At 34.6% G+C, this 21472-nt stretch overlaps 1 long non-coding RNA gene across 3 annotated transcripts; it reads left to right on the top strand.

The window, feature by feature from the left end:
- The first annotated feature begins 202 nt into the window (after positions 1-202).
- On the top strand, positions 203-15700 carry LOC131381236 (uncharacterized). 3 transcript variants are annotated; one of them, XR_009209847.1, is made up of 5 exons: positions 203-463; positions 9020-9204; positions 12900-12981; positions 15288-15488; positions 15579-15697. It is a non-coding gene; the product is annotated as an uncharacterized LOC131381236 (long non-coding RNA). The 3 variants fall into 3 exon arrangements; XR_009209846.1 differs by lacking the exon at positions 15288-15488 and having other exon boundaries at positions 15582-15700; XR_009209848.1 differs by lacking the exon at positions 15288-15488.
- Positions 15701-21472: the final 5772 nt, after the last annotated feature.

Raw genomic sequence — 21472 nt, forward strand, 5'->3', positions numbered from 1 at the left:
CATTATTGCAGTGGTAAGCAGCCTCCATTGTTGCCCCCCTCCATTCTCACTTTGCGGTGGTCAGGCCCTGGCTAGGTCCCCTCCATTGTGGAATCAAGCTAAATGGTGTAACCAATACTATACCATGGAAATTACAGAATATGACTCCAAGGCTAGGTCATAGAAGGTATTTTTGTATTGTATTGTTCTGTCAGATCACCCTTTGGGGGAACGCAGCTACTATGATTAAGTCCACTCCAACACTGCAATGGATAGGTCCACATGATGAGAAACTGAGTACTCCTGCCAACAGGCAGATTAATTTGTTAGTTCTGGGAGTGAGCCTATCATGAAAACGATCCTCCAGCCACAGCCAAGCCTTCAAACGACAGCAGCCACAACCAAATCATGACAACCGCATGAGAGATTTGGAGCCAGAACTCCTCTGCTAACCCATTCAGGATTCCTCAGCCACAAAATCTGTGTGAGATAATGAAATGTTTACTGTTTTAAGATGCTAAGTTTTTGAATAATCTATGTGCAGCTAGGTAACTAATGCAACTGCTAATCATACTGGCACTTTAGTACTAACATTTTTATATACTCTCTATATTGTTATATTTTATTCTTTATAATCACATTTCTACTTATTCTTCAGATATTGGAGCGAAAATTTTAATTTATAGATGCTAAAGTATCTATACACTCCTCACAATAGATAATTTCCTCAAAAAATGTTAAAGATCAATAACGTTTTTCTTCAAATTCCTGATATTTATTTCCTCAGAAATAGTTTCGAGAGTCTATCATGTGTTGACAGAGGGATATATGATCCCTTCCTTTTTGTAGACTGCATTCCAGTGTGGAACATAGAAACTATACAATGAAGTAAACAAAACTGCAATAGGTGTTATTGAGAATAACAAATTCTTCTCATGGTAGGGAAGAGCTTAGGAGTGACATGAGCTGACTTACGTTTACTAGAATCCCCAGGGCTGACAAAGCCCATAGGCACAGTGTGGGCAGACTGCACTGCAGACATAACCTCCGATGGATGCTGGAGAATTCAACCAATGTGTTTATAATTTCAGCATGGTACATGATTTTTCATATCAATATTTCCAGTTGAAAATATAGGGCAAGAGCTGCCAATTGTTGAATTCAAAGTCATGTGACAGTACACTGATTCTAAGTATGAAGTCTAAGACGGTGAAAGATCTGTGATGTTACTCTATTGTAAACTACCAAGTGAGTCTGCCACAGAAAACACAGACCATGCTGCCATGCTGAATCCGTTCTGCTAAGTGTTATGACAGTAGCTGCTTTGTTGAATATATAACCTTAGCAGGCTAATATAATACAGATGACTCCTTAGTCAGAAACAAAGACCGTTTATCTCTCTTATGTTGGTTCTCTGTATATCAGTTCACACAGGGCAACACAATGAGAGCCAGATGTTATGTGTACATTCAGTGGAATACATCACAGAAAAAAAAATCCTCAAAATTAGGAAACTCTGATTTTAGGTAGGGCCGCTGATGTCTTGCCAATCCACCCCTCCAAAGAGAAAAAGAGAGGCTGGAATATTCGGTTTAATCTGGAATATAAGCAAATATCTTTGCGGGAGAAGGGAAAGGATTTTCTATGTTTGCTACCCTGAGATGTAAAAAAAATCCTCCAAAAAAAATCTACTTTACTGTCTTGGAATGTTTCCATATACAAAGATTGGCTGTAAATGCTTTTACTCAGAGTACTCACACTATGTAGGAATGCAAGAAATCCATGGAGAAATGTCTTCCAACACAAGGAGTGGTAGGAAAGTGAATATAAGGTGTTTCAGATTTCATAACGAGTTTCAGGCTGTTTTTTAAGAAGCAGAAGATTCTGCAAACATAGAAGGCAATTCAGATTCTGGATGGACAAAATAAATGTAAAATGACTGCTGAAGTTGATCTCTAACACCAGCTGATTCATTGATGTCACAAAGTGAACAGAAACAGACTTTCTTCTCATGTCTCTGTTTTCCATTTTAAAAAATTTTAACCTTAAGCTGTTATAACTATGGTAATAGCAGATGCAGAACTATGTCAAACAAAACAAAATTAAACAACATCAACAGCAGCAGCAACAGTGATAATAATAATGCATTTTGGAAAATAGAGGAGATACTATAGTTTCCTGCGACTCTATTTTGTGAATAAGAAAATATTTCTTAGGCGGCTTCCTGTAGAATTTACTTCTGGTTCTATTGGTTAGAATCGCATCAGTTGCCTTTTTCTGAACCAACCTGCCACCAGTGTGAGAATATGGAATTAATCAAAATTGGCTTAATTAACTAAGATGGATATGGAGATGGCCACCAGAGGGTGCAATGGGAATGGGAACCGACCCAGATTTGAAGGCTCAAGATCCTGAAATACCAAACTAATAGGTTAAGCAAGAACTAAATAATTCAAGAGAAACAAAAAAGTGTGCTAGGTAGAACGTAGTGTAGGTGGGCAGGTGTAGGGTTTTTCAGAAACAGAAAAGAGTTAAAATTAAATGGACCATTGATTTCAAGAGTTTAGTTACCAGAAATAAGACCAAAATGGCAAATAGTGTTTAGTCAGCAGGAGCCAAGAGCAGGAATATTTTATCTTTTTCCTAAGGGCTATATATTTGTATATTACCCTATATAACAATTCCAGTGTTGTTTATTCTATAACTTCATACACAGATCCTACACTAACATTACTTTCAAAAATTAGAACGTTTTTCTTAAAATTTATTTATATTCATTTCTTGGAACGTTAGTCTTCTATTTCCTTAACTGAGAATTGTTTTACTCTTGCATACTATCTTATAAAAAACTAAAATTCAACATGGGACCAATGTTTATTGGTAATGATGGAATTGCATACATTAGTCATCACAAAACAGACATGCTGAAATGAATAATGACTTGGTTCTTCAGTGAATTTGCAACCTCATAGTTACAAAAGTCTTTTTTCACTTTTTCATTGTGTGTTTGGGGAAGAGGAGAAAAAACTGTAGACCATGAACTTTGAGAAAGAAGAAAGGATGTAAATATAAAAAAGGAGTTTTATGGGTTCTGGATAAATTTTTATCTTGAAAAGTTCTGCTTTGCAAGTACCTTAGTATGGAGTAATTAGATTCACTCCCAAGGAAGGAAAACATGATTTGAATTTTGTTGGTTTAAGAAAGGAACATGAATGCACTTGAGGGTTTTCCCTCGTGTGGCCTGTCTTGCTCACCAGAATAATATGGAAGTTAAGTACTCAAGAGAAATATTTCAAGTAGAAGTGAAAAATTATGCTTAGAACTGGATCATTCAAAATTCCACTCTAGGAAAATTAGAAGGTAAAATGCACTGCAGACACAGGAACTATAAAGAAAACCAGGGTTATAAGGTCATCACTTCTTCCTTTTTTCATTTTACATCAGTGATGAGTGTTGAGGACAACTGCAGAGAGAGAGAGAGACAGAGAGAGCAGAAACAGCTCCCAGGAAGTCATTTTAAGGCATTAGAACAAAACCAAGTTTTAACTACAAAGTATTGAGAACATTTCACTAACATATTTCTCCAAAATTGAGGTTTTTCAATTCCTACTCAAAATGAGCATCAAACTTCCAATAATAACTAGATTATTATGTATGTATTCAAAAGTGAAAATAAGCAGTTCTATTTCCTTATTTTGTGGTTGTTATTCCTTTGATAACCTCACAATACTATCACCACTTCCATAATTTTCTCTCTTATTATACCTTTACTTCTGAAATGAAACTTCAAAAGTAACTAGGTGGCAACAGGGTGGGAAGGCATAGCTAGATTTGAAGGTGTAGAGTGCATTCATGGCTAGTAAAGAAAATAATTAATTTTTATTTCCTAACCATTCCTGTCTCATTTTCAATTTCCCAGAAAAATAATGCTGAAAATTGCATTTATGCTTAAGCATTTATAACATATCAACTTCAACTCCTCTTGTCCTAGAAGAAATATATAAAATGTATATAGCAAGTTCCAGCTTCTTCAAATATATGCAAAGTAGAATAATTCATAGATGCATAGAAGAATCACTGAAAAAAAGATGTCATAAAAATTCTGAAGGCCTTGGATTTTTATTATCTCTAATTTCCCTCCCTTGAGAAGTTCCATTCAATTACACATTCCTTTATTCTCAGCACATATGTTCTCAATTTGCACCATATCAATTTGCATTTATTGGTAGATTGCTGTTGATAAAATATTTCTTAATGTTGTGTGGATGTACATTTGCATTTCTATCTCCATAACTGGGTTGAAATTGCATGCCGGACAAGCACTTAATTGACTCCCTGTGTTCCTAAGCTAAGGTAAGTGCTCAATAAAAGTTTATCGAAAAGAAAAACTCTTGCTTTAAAATTCATGTTTACCACCAAACACAAAAACTATAAAAGAAGAGGTTGACTGATTTAGCCAAACAAATATTTTAACATTGAGCGTTAAAAAATAATAAATAAGCAAAATTAAAAGATAAATAAAAATTGAGAAGAAAAGAGACACATTTATGACATACAAAGCTTTAATCACTAATGCAGGAGTTAATTTAAATCAATAGTAAAAAAAGCACTGGAAGATACAAGTGGGTGGGAAGTATTATCATGCATTTTGCAATGAAGACTAGAGAGATGATAGATAGATTAATAGATGCATAAATACATAGATAGACAAGTATAATCATATACAGAATATATAGATGCAAATTCTAATCAAAGAAAATATGATTGAGCTAAACGTAAAATATGTGTTTATCTCTTAAGTTGGAATCTAATTGAAGAATAATAATGCTAAATATCGGTATATTTGTGGAGGAATCAGGAGTCTTTAGATCTCTGGAAAGCGTCTCAATTGCTGAAGATTTTATGGAAAGATTCTTCGCCAAGTGAACCAAATATTTAAATATTCAATCAAATTTTGGATGATAGTTGTATTTCTAAGAATTTTCCTAAGGAAATATTAAGTGTACTTAACACTATAAATTTGTAGACTATTAAATTTATAATCTGAAAGGGGTTTAGTTTTCAGGAAAATTAGTAATAAATATAAAGAGATGGCATATTTCTTCGCTGATTGCTGGTTGGTACATTGTGTGTAAAAGTATTGCATATGATGGATGTGGATTTTATTCACAAAGTGAAGTATAGATTGTATCAAAAAAATGGTTAATTTTCATACTTTAAATTTTTATTCAAATTGTTACATCACAATTTTTTATTAGTAACTTATACCTTGCTAACCTTAGACCTTGCCTTCTAACATGTAATTGTTATCCAAAGGCAATCAAAATGATATAGACAAAACTTTTTCCCCTAATAAGATTATAGTGTATAAAATTGTTCATATAGCTTGCGGCTAATTTTACATGTTTGTTAGAAAATCATATTTGAGATTATTATTTTAGACTCAACCAATTTCAGAAATTAGGCAATATCAAATGCAATGTACATATTTTTCTTGGAAAATAACTGATAATGTTTGGAGTAACTGAATTCAAATTACATATTACATGTTATTCCAAATATATGACTTCAGAAATTCAGGCATTGATACAAAACTCATGCTTTTGGGGATTTCAGTATTACAAGAGAAAATTAATTTTTCTTGATCATAAGTCATCAGTCAGCAACTGCCCTAGCAATATAGGAGTAGCATAAACAGGTCTTTTCTTGGATAACTGACTTTAGTGGATTAGAGAAAATGGTGCTAACCGCACAGCATGTTTATTGTTGCTTTCTTGGTCTTGCATATTTACAAAATGTTTTTGTGATAAAAACATCTGTTTTCTTTGCTTGTGGTTATAATACTAATGAAAAGAAACTAGACAGAGGTACACGTTTTGTTGGTTATATTTTTCCAAATGTGAAGATAAAGTAACAATAAAAATAATAATTATGTTTTAAAGTAGCACAACATAAGACCACTTAAAAAATTAAAGTACTTTACATGTAGCAGGATGACCATAGCCATTTCAGCTGGGTAGCTACAGGGTATATTGGAGAAAACCCTCAGGAAATATTGATGAAACATATATTTTAGGAAAAATATTATAATCATAATATTTAACTTACATATTTATGAAAAGAATAAATTTAACTTACATATTTATGAAAAGAATAAATTTCAAAGCAGTATTTGCAGCAAATCTAAAGGCCTGATTTGTTTATGTGTAGTGGATCCTATTCCTATTCCCTATGACTCTTAATTGTAATTTTTTTCTACTTATAATTTTGAGTGGATTTATAGATACACACACATATATTTTATATATATTCAATATTTGTTTTCATAGAGGCAAGCTGCTCAGGTTGTCAACTGCTGTTGAAATATTAAAGATTTATAAAACCAGTTAATAAGTTAAAAATAACTTACTTGCTAGAGATAAAAGAAAGATTCTCCCAGTTTTCTACAATGGCTCATACCAAGCCTCCAAAGACCAAAGACGCACCATGAGGAGCCAACTCTACAACTCAGGATAAATGGTGTCACCACTCGAGTCCCTGAACTCATTGTGATAGCAACCTTAGCAGCTAAAAATAAGGAAATGGTGGGCCCAACAATATGGCATTCTGGAAAAAGCACAAGTAAAGAGATAGTAAAATGATCAGTGGTTGCCAAGGGTTCCAGTGGACAGAATTGAACACTCAGAGCAAGGGACATTTTTAGGGCAGTGAAACTATTCTCTATAATACTGTAATGGTGGATATATGTCAGGATACATTTGTCAAGATCCATAGACTATACAACACAAAGATTGGACCTGAATGTAAACTATAAACTTTATTTATTACAATTGATAAACCAATCAATTGGTTTATTATTAGTAACTAATAAATATAACAAATAATAATTCTTTATTATTAACTAATAGTATATCAATATTGGCTCATCAATTGTAATGAATATCCCACACTAATGCTAGTGTGCTGACGAGTTCATCCCTTATACCCCCACTTATACCCACTTGTCTCACAATATATTCTCTCTGTGCTGACAATGCTTCTTTGTGAGAGTGGTGAGGCATAATTTCTAAGGGGGAAAAAAGTGAAAGGAGAAGTAGCAGGCCAATCTATAGTAACCACTGCTGAAATTGGTACTAAGGCTATCAGTAATACTCAATGTATTCTTCCTCTATATTTGATCAGCTCTGGGCTGCCCATCTCATAAGACAACCCAGACTTTCATTCTCAAGGAATTGAGAACTTGATTACCATGCCCTTGTCAGACTATGATTTCTTATGATTTTTACCAGACATAGACATGCCAAGGTTACCAGAGAATCACCTCAGTTCCAACAATCCTCTCTCCTGCACCTATTGTGTCACAATGACTCAGTGTTCTCTTGATAACCAGAGTCAATCATACCTATATGAATGATAACTTTTTTTGTGCTTGCTGTTTCACTGTAATATTGAGGCCAAATGACCAGGAAGCACCATTAACGTTATATTTAGTGAAATTCTACACAAGGTTTAGTTGACCTAGGATGGGTTTGGCTGGAAGGCTCTGCATGGCTAGGCTCTGAACTTAGAGGTTGGGACCAGGTCTTCATTTGTTTATTCTGGAGCCCAAACAGGGACAGTGACTGATATATCATAAAAACCTAAGAAGTAAGCCAAAACATGCAAGCACATTGAAGATCTCTTCTCTGGTCAATGTGTTGTACTCGCCAAAGCAAGTCTTAAAGCCAAGCCCAGTTTCAGTTGGGAGGGATCATATACTAGATCATATACTCATTCACAATGGGTGGAGGAGGGAGGGAATATTTGCTGAGCAAAATTAATCTGAATTATTCCAGAGATTCTAGGGTTTTTAGATAATTAAATGAATTAATATTTTAGCCTCGTAGGGCAGCACCTGACCCAAAACATGGTATGTAAGAATTTTCTTGGCCAGGCCCAGTGGCTCATGCCTGTAATCCCAGCAATCTGGGAGGCCAAGAGAGGAGGATTGCTGGAGCCCAGGAGTTTGAGACCAGCCTGGGCAACAAAGTGAGACCTATGTCTCTATTTTTGAAAAAAGAATATTTTTCAAATTTCAATTTTTAAATTTCAAATTTTTATACATTAAAATGTATAAATGAGTAAACCAATGATCACTTGTGAATTAAATAACTTTTCCAGTAATTTACATTTATAATATTAAAATAAACAATGAATCTATTGCTGTAACTTTTTATTAAAACCATCAGAATTAACTAACTATATGATAACTTGGTAGAAAAGGAAAACCTTATATATGTGTGGTATGAAAATTACACTATGGTAGTAAGAAACTCCAGAATATTAAATGCTTATGTTTATTCTCCTTAAATACAATTTTTTAAAGCTAAAGTCATATGCCAAATTCATTTCATCCTGCCTAAAACAAATGAAAGTTCACTATTAAAGAATGTCAATGAAGCAAAAGGTTGGAATCTAACAAGCTGAATATCCAAATTAAAAATTTTTAAAGCTATTGATTATATAAGAGTGTTGGCAGGGAATACAAATCAGAGGGCAGTGCAGTCATTCTGTACATTGAGAGGTACCATATCAAAAGGTACCAATTATGTTTTTAGATAATTTGTGTAGTTTATGTTTGGAACTCAAAGTTAATATTCTGAAAAAACGAAAAAGAATAAAGTTATGAGTAATTCTCCCAAATTTTGTGCTCATTGTGAAAACCACCGTTAAATAGTAAAGTATATCCTTTAAATACAAATTTATATGACAGAATGTATTTTGATTTTAATCATTTCTATAAAGTCTGTTGTTCCTTCCATGTATAGCTACGTTTCATATCTCTCAATAAGGTAGCTACTCTGAGACAGTAATCATAAATGGCTTTCTGATGGACAACTATCCACAAGCTGGTTTCCATGTATGGCTCAAGCAATGAAACTCTGGAAACCCTGAATGGATAGATTTTGTTTTCTCTAAGTACCTAATAAAAATTAAATTATTAAAGAAATCTGCTTTCAAGACCTTTTGATGGTCTCTTCTTTCTCCCAATGTAATCCAGCCTTCCTATTCAAACCACTCCCTGGAATAACATTTGAAACATACCAAACAGTAGAAATCCAAGCAACAGAAGAAGTTAGATGTGGACGTTGCAGCCAGTAGATGCTGCTGTTGAACACTGTGACAGAGAACCACCTGCCAGGAGTGGGAATCACAGATTGGCACTTTGATTTTAATAGATATGAGGTAAGTAAATATGTTTGGAATTTAAACTAAGTTTCTAGCAAGTAGGACTTCCACTATATATTATTATATTCTATCCTATCACAGTAAATCCCATGGTAACCCATATGTTATTTAAAATACTTTTCACAGATTTATTAGACAAATAAATTATTCTGCTTAAAAGATTTAGGACTTGATGCTCCATTTTCCATTGTTTTCCCATGTGTACCATTGGTAAGAGGAATAGAAAGGTCTTAATCGAGTGTGCTGTTTTCTACTATATATTTAACTGAGACATATATGCAAGTTAATGCTCTCTGCTTTTTCCAATATTAAGCTATAAATAAGTAAAATGAGAAATGACTTATTTTAACTGGAAAATATCTGGATTCAGTCACACTAAGGTATGAATTTTTTTCTCTCAAGTCGAGTCATGCAAACAAAATTGTGTTTTCTGTTGGATGTTATTGGATCTATAAAAACATTACTAGACATTATGTCACATCAGTACTCCAGCACTGTGATGATAATGGATTCCTCTTTTTGCCCCACTTCAAAATCTGCTACAAGACTGAAAAGAAGCATTAGGATTTGTGATATTATTATATATAAAGTGAAGTCATATAGACTGAGTTCAAAAATAAGGTGATCAAGGCCAGGTGCGTTGGCTCATGCTTGTAATCCCAGCACTTTGGGAGGCCGAGGTGGGTGGATCACAAGGTCAAGAGATTGAGAGCATCCTGGCCAACACGGCGAAACCCCGTCTCTACTAAAAATACAAAGATTAGCTTGGCATGGTGGCGCACACCTATAGTCCCAGCTACTCGGGAGGCTGAGGCAGGAGAATCACTTGAACCCAGGAGGCGGAGTTTGCAGTGAGCCAAAATTGCACCACTGCACTCCAGCCTGGGCAACAGAGCGAGACTTCATCTCAAAAAAAAAAAAAAAAAAATTAATCAGATAAGATACTATGTCCTGAGTAACTACCTTAAATTACCAACTGATGGCTTTTGCCAAAGCAAGAAGAATTTTATGGAGACTAGAAAGTTTAAAACTTTGCACTAACACACACACACACAAATCTTGTCATATATGTGTGCATATATATGGACATCATGCATTTAGAACAGGTATGTATGACATATATGATATATATGACATATTACATATAATATGAGTATTATAATATATCTACCACTTTGTGTAGAAATCACTAATCCAAATGCTTTTGGTTTGGGGTTGAATAGTGTCTTTGCTACCTATAATATCCTAATGCTGAATATCTCAGAATGTGATCTTATTTGGAAACAAGGTCTTTACAGAGATAATCATGTTAAGATGAGATCATTAAAGTGAGCCCCAATCCAATACAACTAGTATCCTTATAAAAAGGGAAAACTGGGACACGAGATGACACACACAGAGGGAAAACGACTTGAAGCCACACAGGAAGAAGATGATGGCCATGTAAGTGGACTAATGTGTCTACAAGCTAAGAGAAGGCAAGGATTGCAGATAAACAGCAGAAGCTAGGAATGGCAAGTAAGAATTTCCCCTAAGAGCAGTCAGATTGATCATGGCCCTGCTGGGACCTTGATTTCAGACTTCTAGCCTACACACTGTGAGCAAATAAATTTATGTTATTTTGAGCCACCTGGCTTTTGGTACTTTGTTATGACAACCCCAGGAAATTAATACACCTTCATATATATTTTTTAAAAAGCCTATACTGGCTAATGAAAATGCTTATGTGGATCTAATTTAGACCTCAAGACTTCCTTTTGCATCCTTAAGCAAAGATGCATTTTAGTCAAGTTTATGGTTAACACAAATCTGAAATTGCTGCTTAATATCATAGATGTCAGAATCAAGGTTTAGAATTATCTCAAGAACCTGGAAACATGGGTTGAAACTAACAACTATCATCTTAATGGGGATAAATGAAGTGTGAAAATGCACAAACTCTAAATGATGTTAAAAATCGTGGCGTGTTTGCTAGTCACAAGTATGTGGCAACAAGAACATAAATTGGTAAAAGAAAACTGACAAAATTTTAGAAGACTATATAAAAAATATTGCAATCATAGCAGTGATTATTATTCAGGCTGCATGAAATGATATATGGAATCATATCTAATTACACATGTCATATTTTAACTGAGATTATGCAGGTTCTGGTTATCAGGGGAGAGGCTGTATAGGAAAAAGGCAGGAAGCACTGGAATTAGTTAACTGGCTTGCATTTTAGTACAAACCTGGCTGCAAACTATCTAAGTGGTTTAAAATAATTCCCTATCCTCTTATGGCTTAGTATCACATATCAAATAAGAGCTTTATATTAAGTGTACAGTGAGCTGAGATCATTTGGAGCTACACAATACATCTGTTTATTCATTAATTTCACTGCTATTTCTTGAATATCTACTATGCGCCAAGAATTGTTGTATATACTAGGGAGTCAATCATGAAGACAGTAGGTGATTTTCATTTTGCAGGGAACTTACTTCAATGTATGAAGTGAGACAATAAATAATAAAAATAATTCACATAGTTCTAGATACTGTACAGAGAGGAAAAAATATTTGGCAATAAAGATTAAACATGGCATCAGGGTTCACTAATTTGCTGAACTCAGAGGGAAATATTTCATAAAAATAGTTCACTGAATTGTGAATATCAGCTTAAAAGAAAAGTTAATATAAGAAATAATAGTACATTTCAAATATTTGAACAGATATTTTTCAGATTAAATCTTGTTTTGTATGTTTCATTAGGGCACAAATATTACTGTATGAGTAGGTGGAAGATAATAGTCATCATTTTTGATTTGGAAGAAAAATATTCTGCAAACGGAAAATTAACATGGAGTGAGTGCAGTGGCTCATGCCTGTCAACCCAGCATTTTGGGAGGCTGAGATGGGAGGATTGCTTGAGCTCAGGAGTTCCAGATCAGCCTGGGCAACATAGCGAGACCTCATCTCTACTAAAAATTAAAAATTAGCTAGGCATGGATTTGTGCCTGTAGTCCCAGCTACTCAGGAGGCTGAGGCAGGAGAATCACTTGAGCCAAGGAGGTCAAGGCTGCAGTGAGCCGTAATTGCACCTCTGCACTCCAATCTCGACAATTGAGTGAGACCTGGTCTCTTAAAAATAATAATAATAATAAAGAAATAAAAATTGAATAGACTATCTTGCGACCATCAGTTCCCTGAGGACCATTTGATAGGATATTATATTTGGTATTCCATTACTGACTATGGCATCTTCAATGTCTAACATTTAGTATGATTCCAATAACATAAATAATATTGATTCCTAAATGTGAACGATGTGCTAACCACTCTGGAAAACTCTCAGGAGAACAAAATCAAACCAACAGAGATTTTCATTTTACTTTTAAAACCTAAGAGAATAACATAGTTTCTCTAAATGTTTGTTTTACCTAAGGGTGTTGGAGTGTGTGTGTGTGTCTGTATATGTGTATGTGCTTCCCTTGTAGCTATATTTTGTTGTTCCAACATATTTTTGTAGGTAGATAATTAGGTAAAAAGTGGGAAGGGAATTGGGGCAGTATCAACTTAATTTTGGAATGAAGACATTATGAGCAGAGAAATTGGGAATGGAGGGTGCCTGGAGGATTGGAAACAGAATGTCAAGAGTCTATTAGTGTTGTGTTGAAAGTAGGTAATCTTTCTTCTGTATTCTTGCTTCTGCAGGATATTCATGAATCCTCCCTCCAGAAATGTCAGCCTCAGAGATTTAAGGGTGTGACAGTAAGATTATGGAGAAAAAGTCCAGGTAATAGTATATCTGCTGTATACTATTATACTCATATATACTACCTATACTCATAATATAGGTTCATAACAATTCCAAAGACCAATTTTGCATGTTTCATTCAAAATCTTCTAAACAATTTTTTTCTCATACTAAATTTTGAAATTATTTTGAGGTACTACATCTTATTTTTCAACCAAAGCTGCTGAGTTTTATTCTTGGTTTTGTTTCTGAATGCCTAGGAGGCCATTTCTTATTTTCCCATCAGCTCAGCAGCCCATTTATAAATGGATATAATATTTAAAATAGACTCAAAGGACCATGCTAAAATTAATTCATTTTACATGGTACACTGAGATTTTTGCTTACTGCTTCATTTAAGAAAAAGAAAATCTCGGCTTAAGAATATCTTTATGGTATTATGGTATTGTTCAAAAACATTTAAGTGCCAGCTCTGTCCTAGTAATTTTTCAAAACTAAGTAGATATCTGAATTTGGGCCAGACATTTAAAACCCAGTGTATCCAATATTGTTTTATAGTTATAATTAGGAGACAAGCAATTGCTTACAGTGTGGTTTAGCTGATGTGAGCAGTGGTTTGTTCTTTGTTGGTTTCTAGAGAAAACCCCAGTTCATGTATACCTTTACACTGGCAGAGTGTGCAGCACATTAACAAAAAGGAGTGAGAGCAAGAGATTACTTAGTTACTGTACTTTACAGTCTGATGGGAACTCAATGAGGTGTGAAAGATGGTGGCTAGCCCACAGCCATGGAATATTAGGTGGTATAAATTGACATGAGCCTATCTCAGTGACGCAGTGGAAAGTTATGAACAATTATCCCACAAGACTGTGATGACAGAGATTGATATTAGCACTGGGCATCCAAGTAGGGTTAGGATATTTTCCTACTTTCTTGTATATTGCCCTCGAAGATATGCTTACATAAAGGAGTTGTATTCCACATTTCTCCAATTTCATTTAAAGAAAGGGGAAAGGGTTTACAGAAATTACCAAACAGTTACTACATTGAAAAAATACATGAATTTATAAAGGTAATATGCCCATACATTGCCATTGATCCACATTAGTGAGAGGACACCGAGTTAACAAGGTAAAAAATGGTTATAAATGAAATCACACAGGCCAAGTTTATGGTTATTGGAATTAAGTTAATTCAAGTGCAGTGTTAGGTTATATCAATTTAATCTATTAATAAACCAAATTCAGGTCTTGATATATGTTAAATGTTTTATGACTTAATCATAAATAAAATGATAAAAAACTATGACTAGTTGGACAGACAGTGAGTTTTTAGTTTGCTTGTTGAACTAAAAATAATGAGTAGAGTTTCATGGTAGTCTTACATGGCTATCTCTAATCATATATCTTGTTAAGCCCCCAGATTCTAAACTTGTTTGTACGTTCCTAGAGGTCCCTCCATAAAAAGGTATTAAAATACATTCATTTTAATCCAAAAATATCATGTGTGGTTTTTAAAGGAAAAAGATATGCTGGTATGTTTAAAATTGGGGGTCGGTGTTCTTTTAATCCTTCCCTAGTCATTTTACATCCCAGATCTATACTCATTTCTAATAATGGTAATGATTAGTTAAAGATCTATCAAAGATTGACTGAAAAATATGGCAGGCTTCTGAAGGAAAGGATAAAGTTCTCCACAGGTATCTTTAATAAAAGAGCATGAAAGCATAATTACAACACAATGATCCCCCAAGGAGAATAATATTGAGAGTTATTTAAGAAAATTAATGTGTTGATTTTCTGTCATTTAAGTCTTACTCCAAAATACTTATATAAAAAATGATATTTAAACATAAACGTGAAGAACAGTCAGGGCTTAGCCAAAAGAACATCATGGACCCCATGATGGGGATCATCTCGGAAGACCTTAACATTGGGAGATGTCTGTTCAAACAGAAGCAAGGAGGCCCATGTGGCTGGGATGGAGTGAGAATAGCAGGAATGAAGATAAAAAGAAACAGAGGGCATTGTAGGTAATTGTAATGATTTTGGCTTTCACTGAGTAAAGTGGGGAATGACTCATGGGTTTTGAGAAGAGGAGCATATAACATTAACTTTTAAGCAATATCTAATTGCTAGGTGTTTAAAAGAAATTGAACAGCTTAAGAAAACTTAAGTTGGGTGTAAAGAAAAGTAAAATTGGAGAAAGTGCTCTGCTCCAATAAAAACTAAGTCAACTATGATGTTATCGTGACTTCAGGTTTCGTTTCAGTGTGTTGACAAGTGACTGAAAGGCATGGATCGCAGCTGGGGAACTTGTTAAAAAGAATTTATTTTTAATTTTAGTTTTTTAGAGATGAAGTCTGGGTCTTGCTGTGTTACCCAGGCTGGTCTTGAACTCCTGGCCTCAAGCGATTGTCCTTGGCCTCCAAAGTTACTGGTCCAAGCCACCATTCCCTTGTACACAGACAGAGGAATACTGGAGATTGAAACAGGCTGAGTCAGTGCAAGTGGCAAGAAACCATTAAATTCTGCTACATTTTGAAGGTAGAAAGAATAAAATTTTATTTTACACTCCATTATAGATGGAGTGTAAAAGAGAGACATAAATGATAACTTCAGGTTTCTTATCCCCAGCAGCTGGATGCATGGAGCTGCTATTGACTTAGACGGGGATTCCATGGCAGTGGTGTAGCAGGATTTGAAGAAGAGAAGAAAGAGCAAAAGTTTAGGTTTTTTCCCCCACTGGTAACGGATATGTATTAATAAACCTAAAAAATGAATATTAAACAATTATAATAACTGTGGTATCCATACATTGCTCATCTAACATCTTCCCATTAGCCTATTTAGATCTCTCTGTTATTTTTCTTTTTTTTTTTTCTTTTTTTTTTCTTTTTTCTTTTTTTTTTTTGAGACGGAGTCTCGCTCTTTCACCCAGGCTGGAGTGCGGTGGCGCGATCTCGGCTCACTGCAAGCTCCGCCTCCCGGGTTCACGCCATTCTCCTGCCTCAGCCTCTCCGAGTAGCTGGGACTACAGGCGCCCGCCACCACGCCCGGCTAATTTTTTGTATTTTTTTTTTTTTTAGTAGAGGCGGGGTTTCACCATGGTCTTGATCTCCTGACCTCGTGATCCGCCCGCCTCGGCCTCCCAAAGTGCTGGGATTACAAGCGTGAGCCACCTCGCCCGGCCAGATCTCTCTGTTATTTTTAAATAATATACAAAACTTCTTTAAGCAATAGGATTTGTACCTAAGCTAGTACCTTTGATTGGAAAAGCCTTTCTCAATGTGTTTCCAATGCCCTTCATGAGAAATTATAAAATACTTTTAATGAGCTGTACAAGTCTATTTAAGTTCTTGCTCATATCATCCAACACAGAATGTTCTCTTAGCATTCCCTGTATATGTTGTGTTCTCTAGTTTTTCTGTAAAACACTACATCTTCCAATAACTCATCTCTCTATTTGTCACTTATATGCTTTTGTACATGGTGCTCCAGCTGCCCATAATGTCCTACTGTTGTACACTGTCCCTCAACGTATTAGCATGTACACGTGTGTGTGTGTGTGCACGTGCATGCATGCACACGTATTAATTTATGCTGGGATTTCCTAGAAGCAGCTTCTGAGAAAAAGATATGAGTGCAAGTAGTTTATTTGTGTCCTCAAGAAGTAACTCAATGCCTGTAATATAGTAGATGTGATACACCATATATTTATGAACCAAGAATGATGGGATACTATGGCAGCTAACAGTACCTTACTAACCTTTGCTTAGTGTACCTATATTATTACTAAAGTGTTTTTACATGTACCGTATCAATTAAACCAGCTGAAGTCAATTTCCACCCTGTTGTTTAAGGAAAACTAATAAATTAAAAATGAAAATGTAGACATTATTTTGGAAATTTCCAGCTCTGCAGCTCTGTTTCAAGAAAGCAGAATTTGCTTGGCAAGTTTGTAGAATAAGAGCATATTTAACATCAGTTTTTATATTCTTTAGGCTTGGTTTTACAAAACCAGGGAAATCCCAGCTCCATGTGCCAAGTCAACTAATTGAGAAGATAGTCTCCAGAAGACCCTGCAACATCTCCTCTCAGTTGCTAGTTTAAGTGTTGATGTTGTATGAGGAAAAATAGCTAATGGGTGCTGGGCTTAATACCTAGATGATGGGACAATCTGTGGAACTAATCACCATGGCACACGTTTATGTAACAAACCTGCACATCCTGCACATGTACCCCTGAACTTGAAATAAAAGTTGTAAATAAAAAACAATAAAAACGCTCCCATAAAAAAAGAGTTGATATTGTACCTTCCTAAACCACTAGTTTTGTTAGAATATTCTGAAAACTTTACTCTCTGACATCCTCATTCTGATCATTACTCCTATTTGCTGTGTGTACTTAAGCCCTAAATGATAGATTGTAATGACTGAAAGAGACTTTGGAGACTCTACAGTTCAAATGTCATTTCCCAGTTGAAAACCTGAGGTTGAGAGGTAATTGGTTTGCCCAATATCACCTAGCAGAGGAGGCGGTGATATTTCAAAATATTTAACAACTTGTAAAGCAAGGCATCATCCAATCAAAGTGAACATTACTCATTCAGAATGGGCATGGGTCATTCAGAACACAGTCATGCCAGTGCATGGAGGCTAAATACGGACCCTTGAACAGAGGTGGAACCATAACTATGCAGCTCATGATGCTGCTGATTATTAGGCTCCACCTCAACATGTTCTCCACCTACCCCACTTGTACATACTTGTATAATAAACACAACTGATACACTTAACACAAGTTGTTCACTAATTTATATTCATTTTCTTTTTATTCAAATATGATCCTAAAGCAGGATCAACCTGGACAGAAGTATGCGCATACATGTTGGTAGTGGTATAGTAAGGGTAGTGGCAAGATATGTGTTTTTCACAGTTGGCTCATTTCCAAACTGCACAGAATGTTCTTTACGACACCTAACAGGGCCTCAAAGTCTAAATAAAAGCAGAAAGAATGAAAACAAGAAAGGGGGACAGAGAGGGAGAAAGGAAGGAAGGAAAGAAAGAAAGAAGGAAGGAGGGAAGGAGGGAGGTTGGTTTCTGAGACACAAAAGTAATTTGACACATGATGGCTCAGGTATAATCAAACTGAGTACCACAATGGCATGCAACTCTCATCAAGAAACTTACTATAGAATGAATGACAGTGAAAAGGGTTGTCTTGTATCAATAATAGTAATTTAATACTATTTCTGCTCTGAAAGTTTCTAATAAATGAGCCTCACTACGTTCTTAATCTTTGTATAGATTAATTTCTATAAACATCTCTAACACTTTAAAAAGTGTTTAAAAGGAAAAAATTAAGTAAATACATCCTAGCCTATTTTTGCACTAATGCTATGAGAGTTTTAACTTTGAACTTAATGTGTAATTCTTTATTTTAATGCACCAATATTATTTTTTGAGGACATCATTTTAGGAGCTCTCATTGGAACATTAATTTTCATAGAGTTCTATATTATCACATTTGTTAGCAGGAAATTCAGCCCAATGGAGCTTGGAAATAGTCATTGCTTTCTGACTGGAAATAAAGATGGTTGTATTTAGAAATTATTCCTTCCCTATAGTAAATCTTTAGCCTAGCAACTCCAATTATAAACTCTGAATGCTTATTCCTTGTTTTATCTAAGAAAGATTAATTTAACTTTGATATTGAATCTGATGAAATTCTCATTTTTCTTTTAGATTAATATAGTTCCATCTATTGATTCTAATAAGATAATAAATGTAATTAAGTTTTAAGTTTGTGTATGAATTCACACACACCCATAGAGATCACGTAATTTTTTTTTTGGCAATTAAGAGTGAAACTATTAGGTAGCAGACTATGAAAATATTTCACTCATGATAGAGAAGGCTTGAACTAGTCGACATCTTGTTTGTTTGTAATCTATCTCCTTAGTTGAATGATAGTCTTTTTGAGGTCAGAAGGCTCTGAAATTACTTTATTACTCTTTGGTTTCTCTTGCACCTGGCAGAATGGATTAGCATATTGATGGGTTTAAAACAATAGTATCATGATTGACATTACAGAGTCTGTGTAGCCAACAGTATTTCTCTATGAGAATTTGAGATTACATGTGCAAAATGCTCAGACAGTGATTGATGTGATTTATAGTAGAGACTATTATTAATAATAACAATGGTATGCATTCTGTATTATAGAAATTTCACAATTATTCCAACATCTGTAAAATATTGAAAATACTTCACAGAGAAAACACCTAATAATTTGAAATATGTTGTGATAGAGAACTATATTTGAAATAGTAGATCGTTTTACGAACTCTTTCATTTAAGAGTTTACATAGTGTATGAATTTTGTACTGCATATATCCTAGCATTTTCAGAGGAATGGCATGTTTATTATTGAAGAATTCTTAGCATATTTATTTTGCATTACTATGCATATTAAAGTGCAACCATGTAGAACAATAATCAATAGTATGGTGGCATTCATATTTTTAATTCATGCCAGGCTGCCTGGAAGTAGTTTATATTTAATATTGTACAGAAGTTAATAATGGATGATATGCATAAATATGCTCATCTGGGAATTATATTTAGCTAGTACTTGAATTTCAACATAATCAAGTAGCTTAACTTTGCAAAACATGATTGCTGTAAGAATGTTGCATAGAAAAGTCTCTTGCTTCTTCCAACATCCCTGTTGTAGAGGCTGGGACATACAATAAACGTAAAATTGTCCAGGAAAACCTGCTCAGCAAGTTCTTCCTTTTTCTTGTTTTACCTGTATCAATTTTACCACTAAAGCTTATATTTTTAATTTTCTATGCATTTATTGTTTTACTTTTTAAAAAAAAATCAGTAAAACAAAGGACAATAATGAAAAGTACACAAATGAAGATAAAATTCAGACTAAGAATTTTTTTTTAATGAATTACACATAAGCATGACTGATGGTGGACTAGTCCAAGGTCTGTTGTAGTCAGCCTTTGTGGATTATCTTTACTTTAAAATATGAAAAAATACAATTAAATATTTAAACTCAAAAACGCCCTTTAGAATTGATGGGAAAAGTGAAACAAGTAATAAGTAAATAGAAAACTTGGTAAAAGCATGACTATAAACCATGTACGATAAATTTCTGTAAATTTAATGTTTAAGGAAAGTGATACCACTGAAAAGAGAGTGTTCTGCTGAAAAACAAAAAAAGGACAAAAGCAAAAATTGACAGATGGGATCTAATTAAACTCAAGAGCTTCTGCACAGCAAAAGAAACTGTCAACAGAGCAAACAGACAACCTAAAAGATGGGAGAAAATATATTGGCAAACTATGCATCTGACAAAGGTCTAATATCTAGCATCTATGAGAAACTTAAACAAATTTACAAGAAAAAAACAACCCCATTAAAAAGTGCACAAAGAAAATGAACAGACACTTTTCTAAAGAAGACATTCATGCAGCCAACAAGAATATGAAAAAAAACCTTGACATCACTTATTATTAGAGAAATGCAAATCAAAGCCACATAAAGATACCATCTTGCACCAGTTAGAACAGCTACTATTAAAAAGTCAAAAATAACAGATGCTGGCAAGGTTGCAGAGAAAAGGGAAGACTTAAACATTGTTGGTGAGAAGATAAATTAGTTCAACCATTGTGGAAAACAGTATGGTGATTCCTCAAATCGCTAAAAACAAAACTACCATTCAATCCAGCAATCCCATTACTGAGTATACGCCCAGAGGAATATAAATTATTCTACCATAGAGACACATGTGCATGAATGTTCACTGCAGCACTATTCACAATAGCAAAGACATGGAATCAACCTAGATGCCAATCAATGACAGATTGGATAAAGAAAACAGATTGGATAAAGAAAAAATATATATACACCATGGAACACTATGCAGCCATAAAAAAGAATGAGATCATGTCCTTTGAAGGAACATGGATGGAGCTGGAGGCTATTATTCTTAGCAAACTAATGCAGGAATGGAAAAGCAAACACCACATGTTCTCACTTATAAGTGGGAGCTAAATGATGAGAACTCATGGACACAACAGACAATAGGGACTACTTGAGGGTGCAGGATGGGAGGAGGGCAAGAACCAGAAAAAATAAATATTGGGTACTAGGCTTAGTACTTGGGTGATGAAATAATCTCTACAACTAACCTCTGTGATACGAGTTTACCTATATAACAAACCTACATATGTACCCCCGAACTTACATTAAAAGTTAAAAAAAAAAACACAAAAAATGAGAATCAGTAGCTCATAAAGTGTTGACTACTGAGTAACAGACTAAACTTTCTAAAGTGTTGACATCAAATTAACTTTTGAAAACTTTATATTAAAATAATTATTATTTTTTTTTTTTTGAGACGGAGTCTCGCTCTGTCGCCCAGGCTGGAGTGCAGTGGCGCGATCTCGGCTCACTGCAAGCTCCACCTCCCGGGTTCACACCATTCTCCTGCCTCAGCCTCTCCGAGTAGCT

Source organism: Hylobates moloch, unplaced genomic scaffold (assembly GCF_009828535.3).
Source record: "Hylobates moloch isolate HMO894 unplaced genomic scaffold, HMol_V3 SCAFFOLD_14, whole genome shotgun sequence".
Lineage (NCBI taxonomy): Eukaryota > Metazoa > Chordata > Mammalia > Primates > Hylobatidae > Hylobates > Hylobates moloch.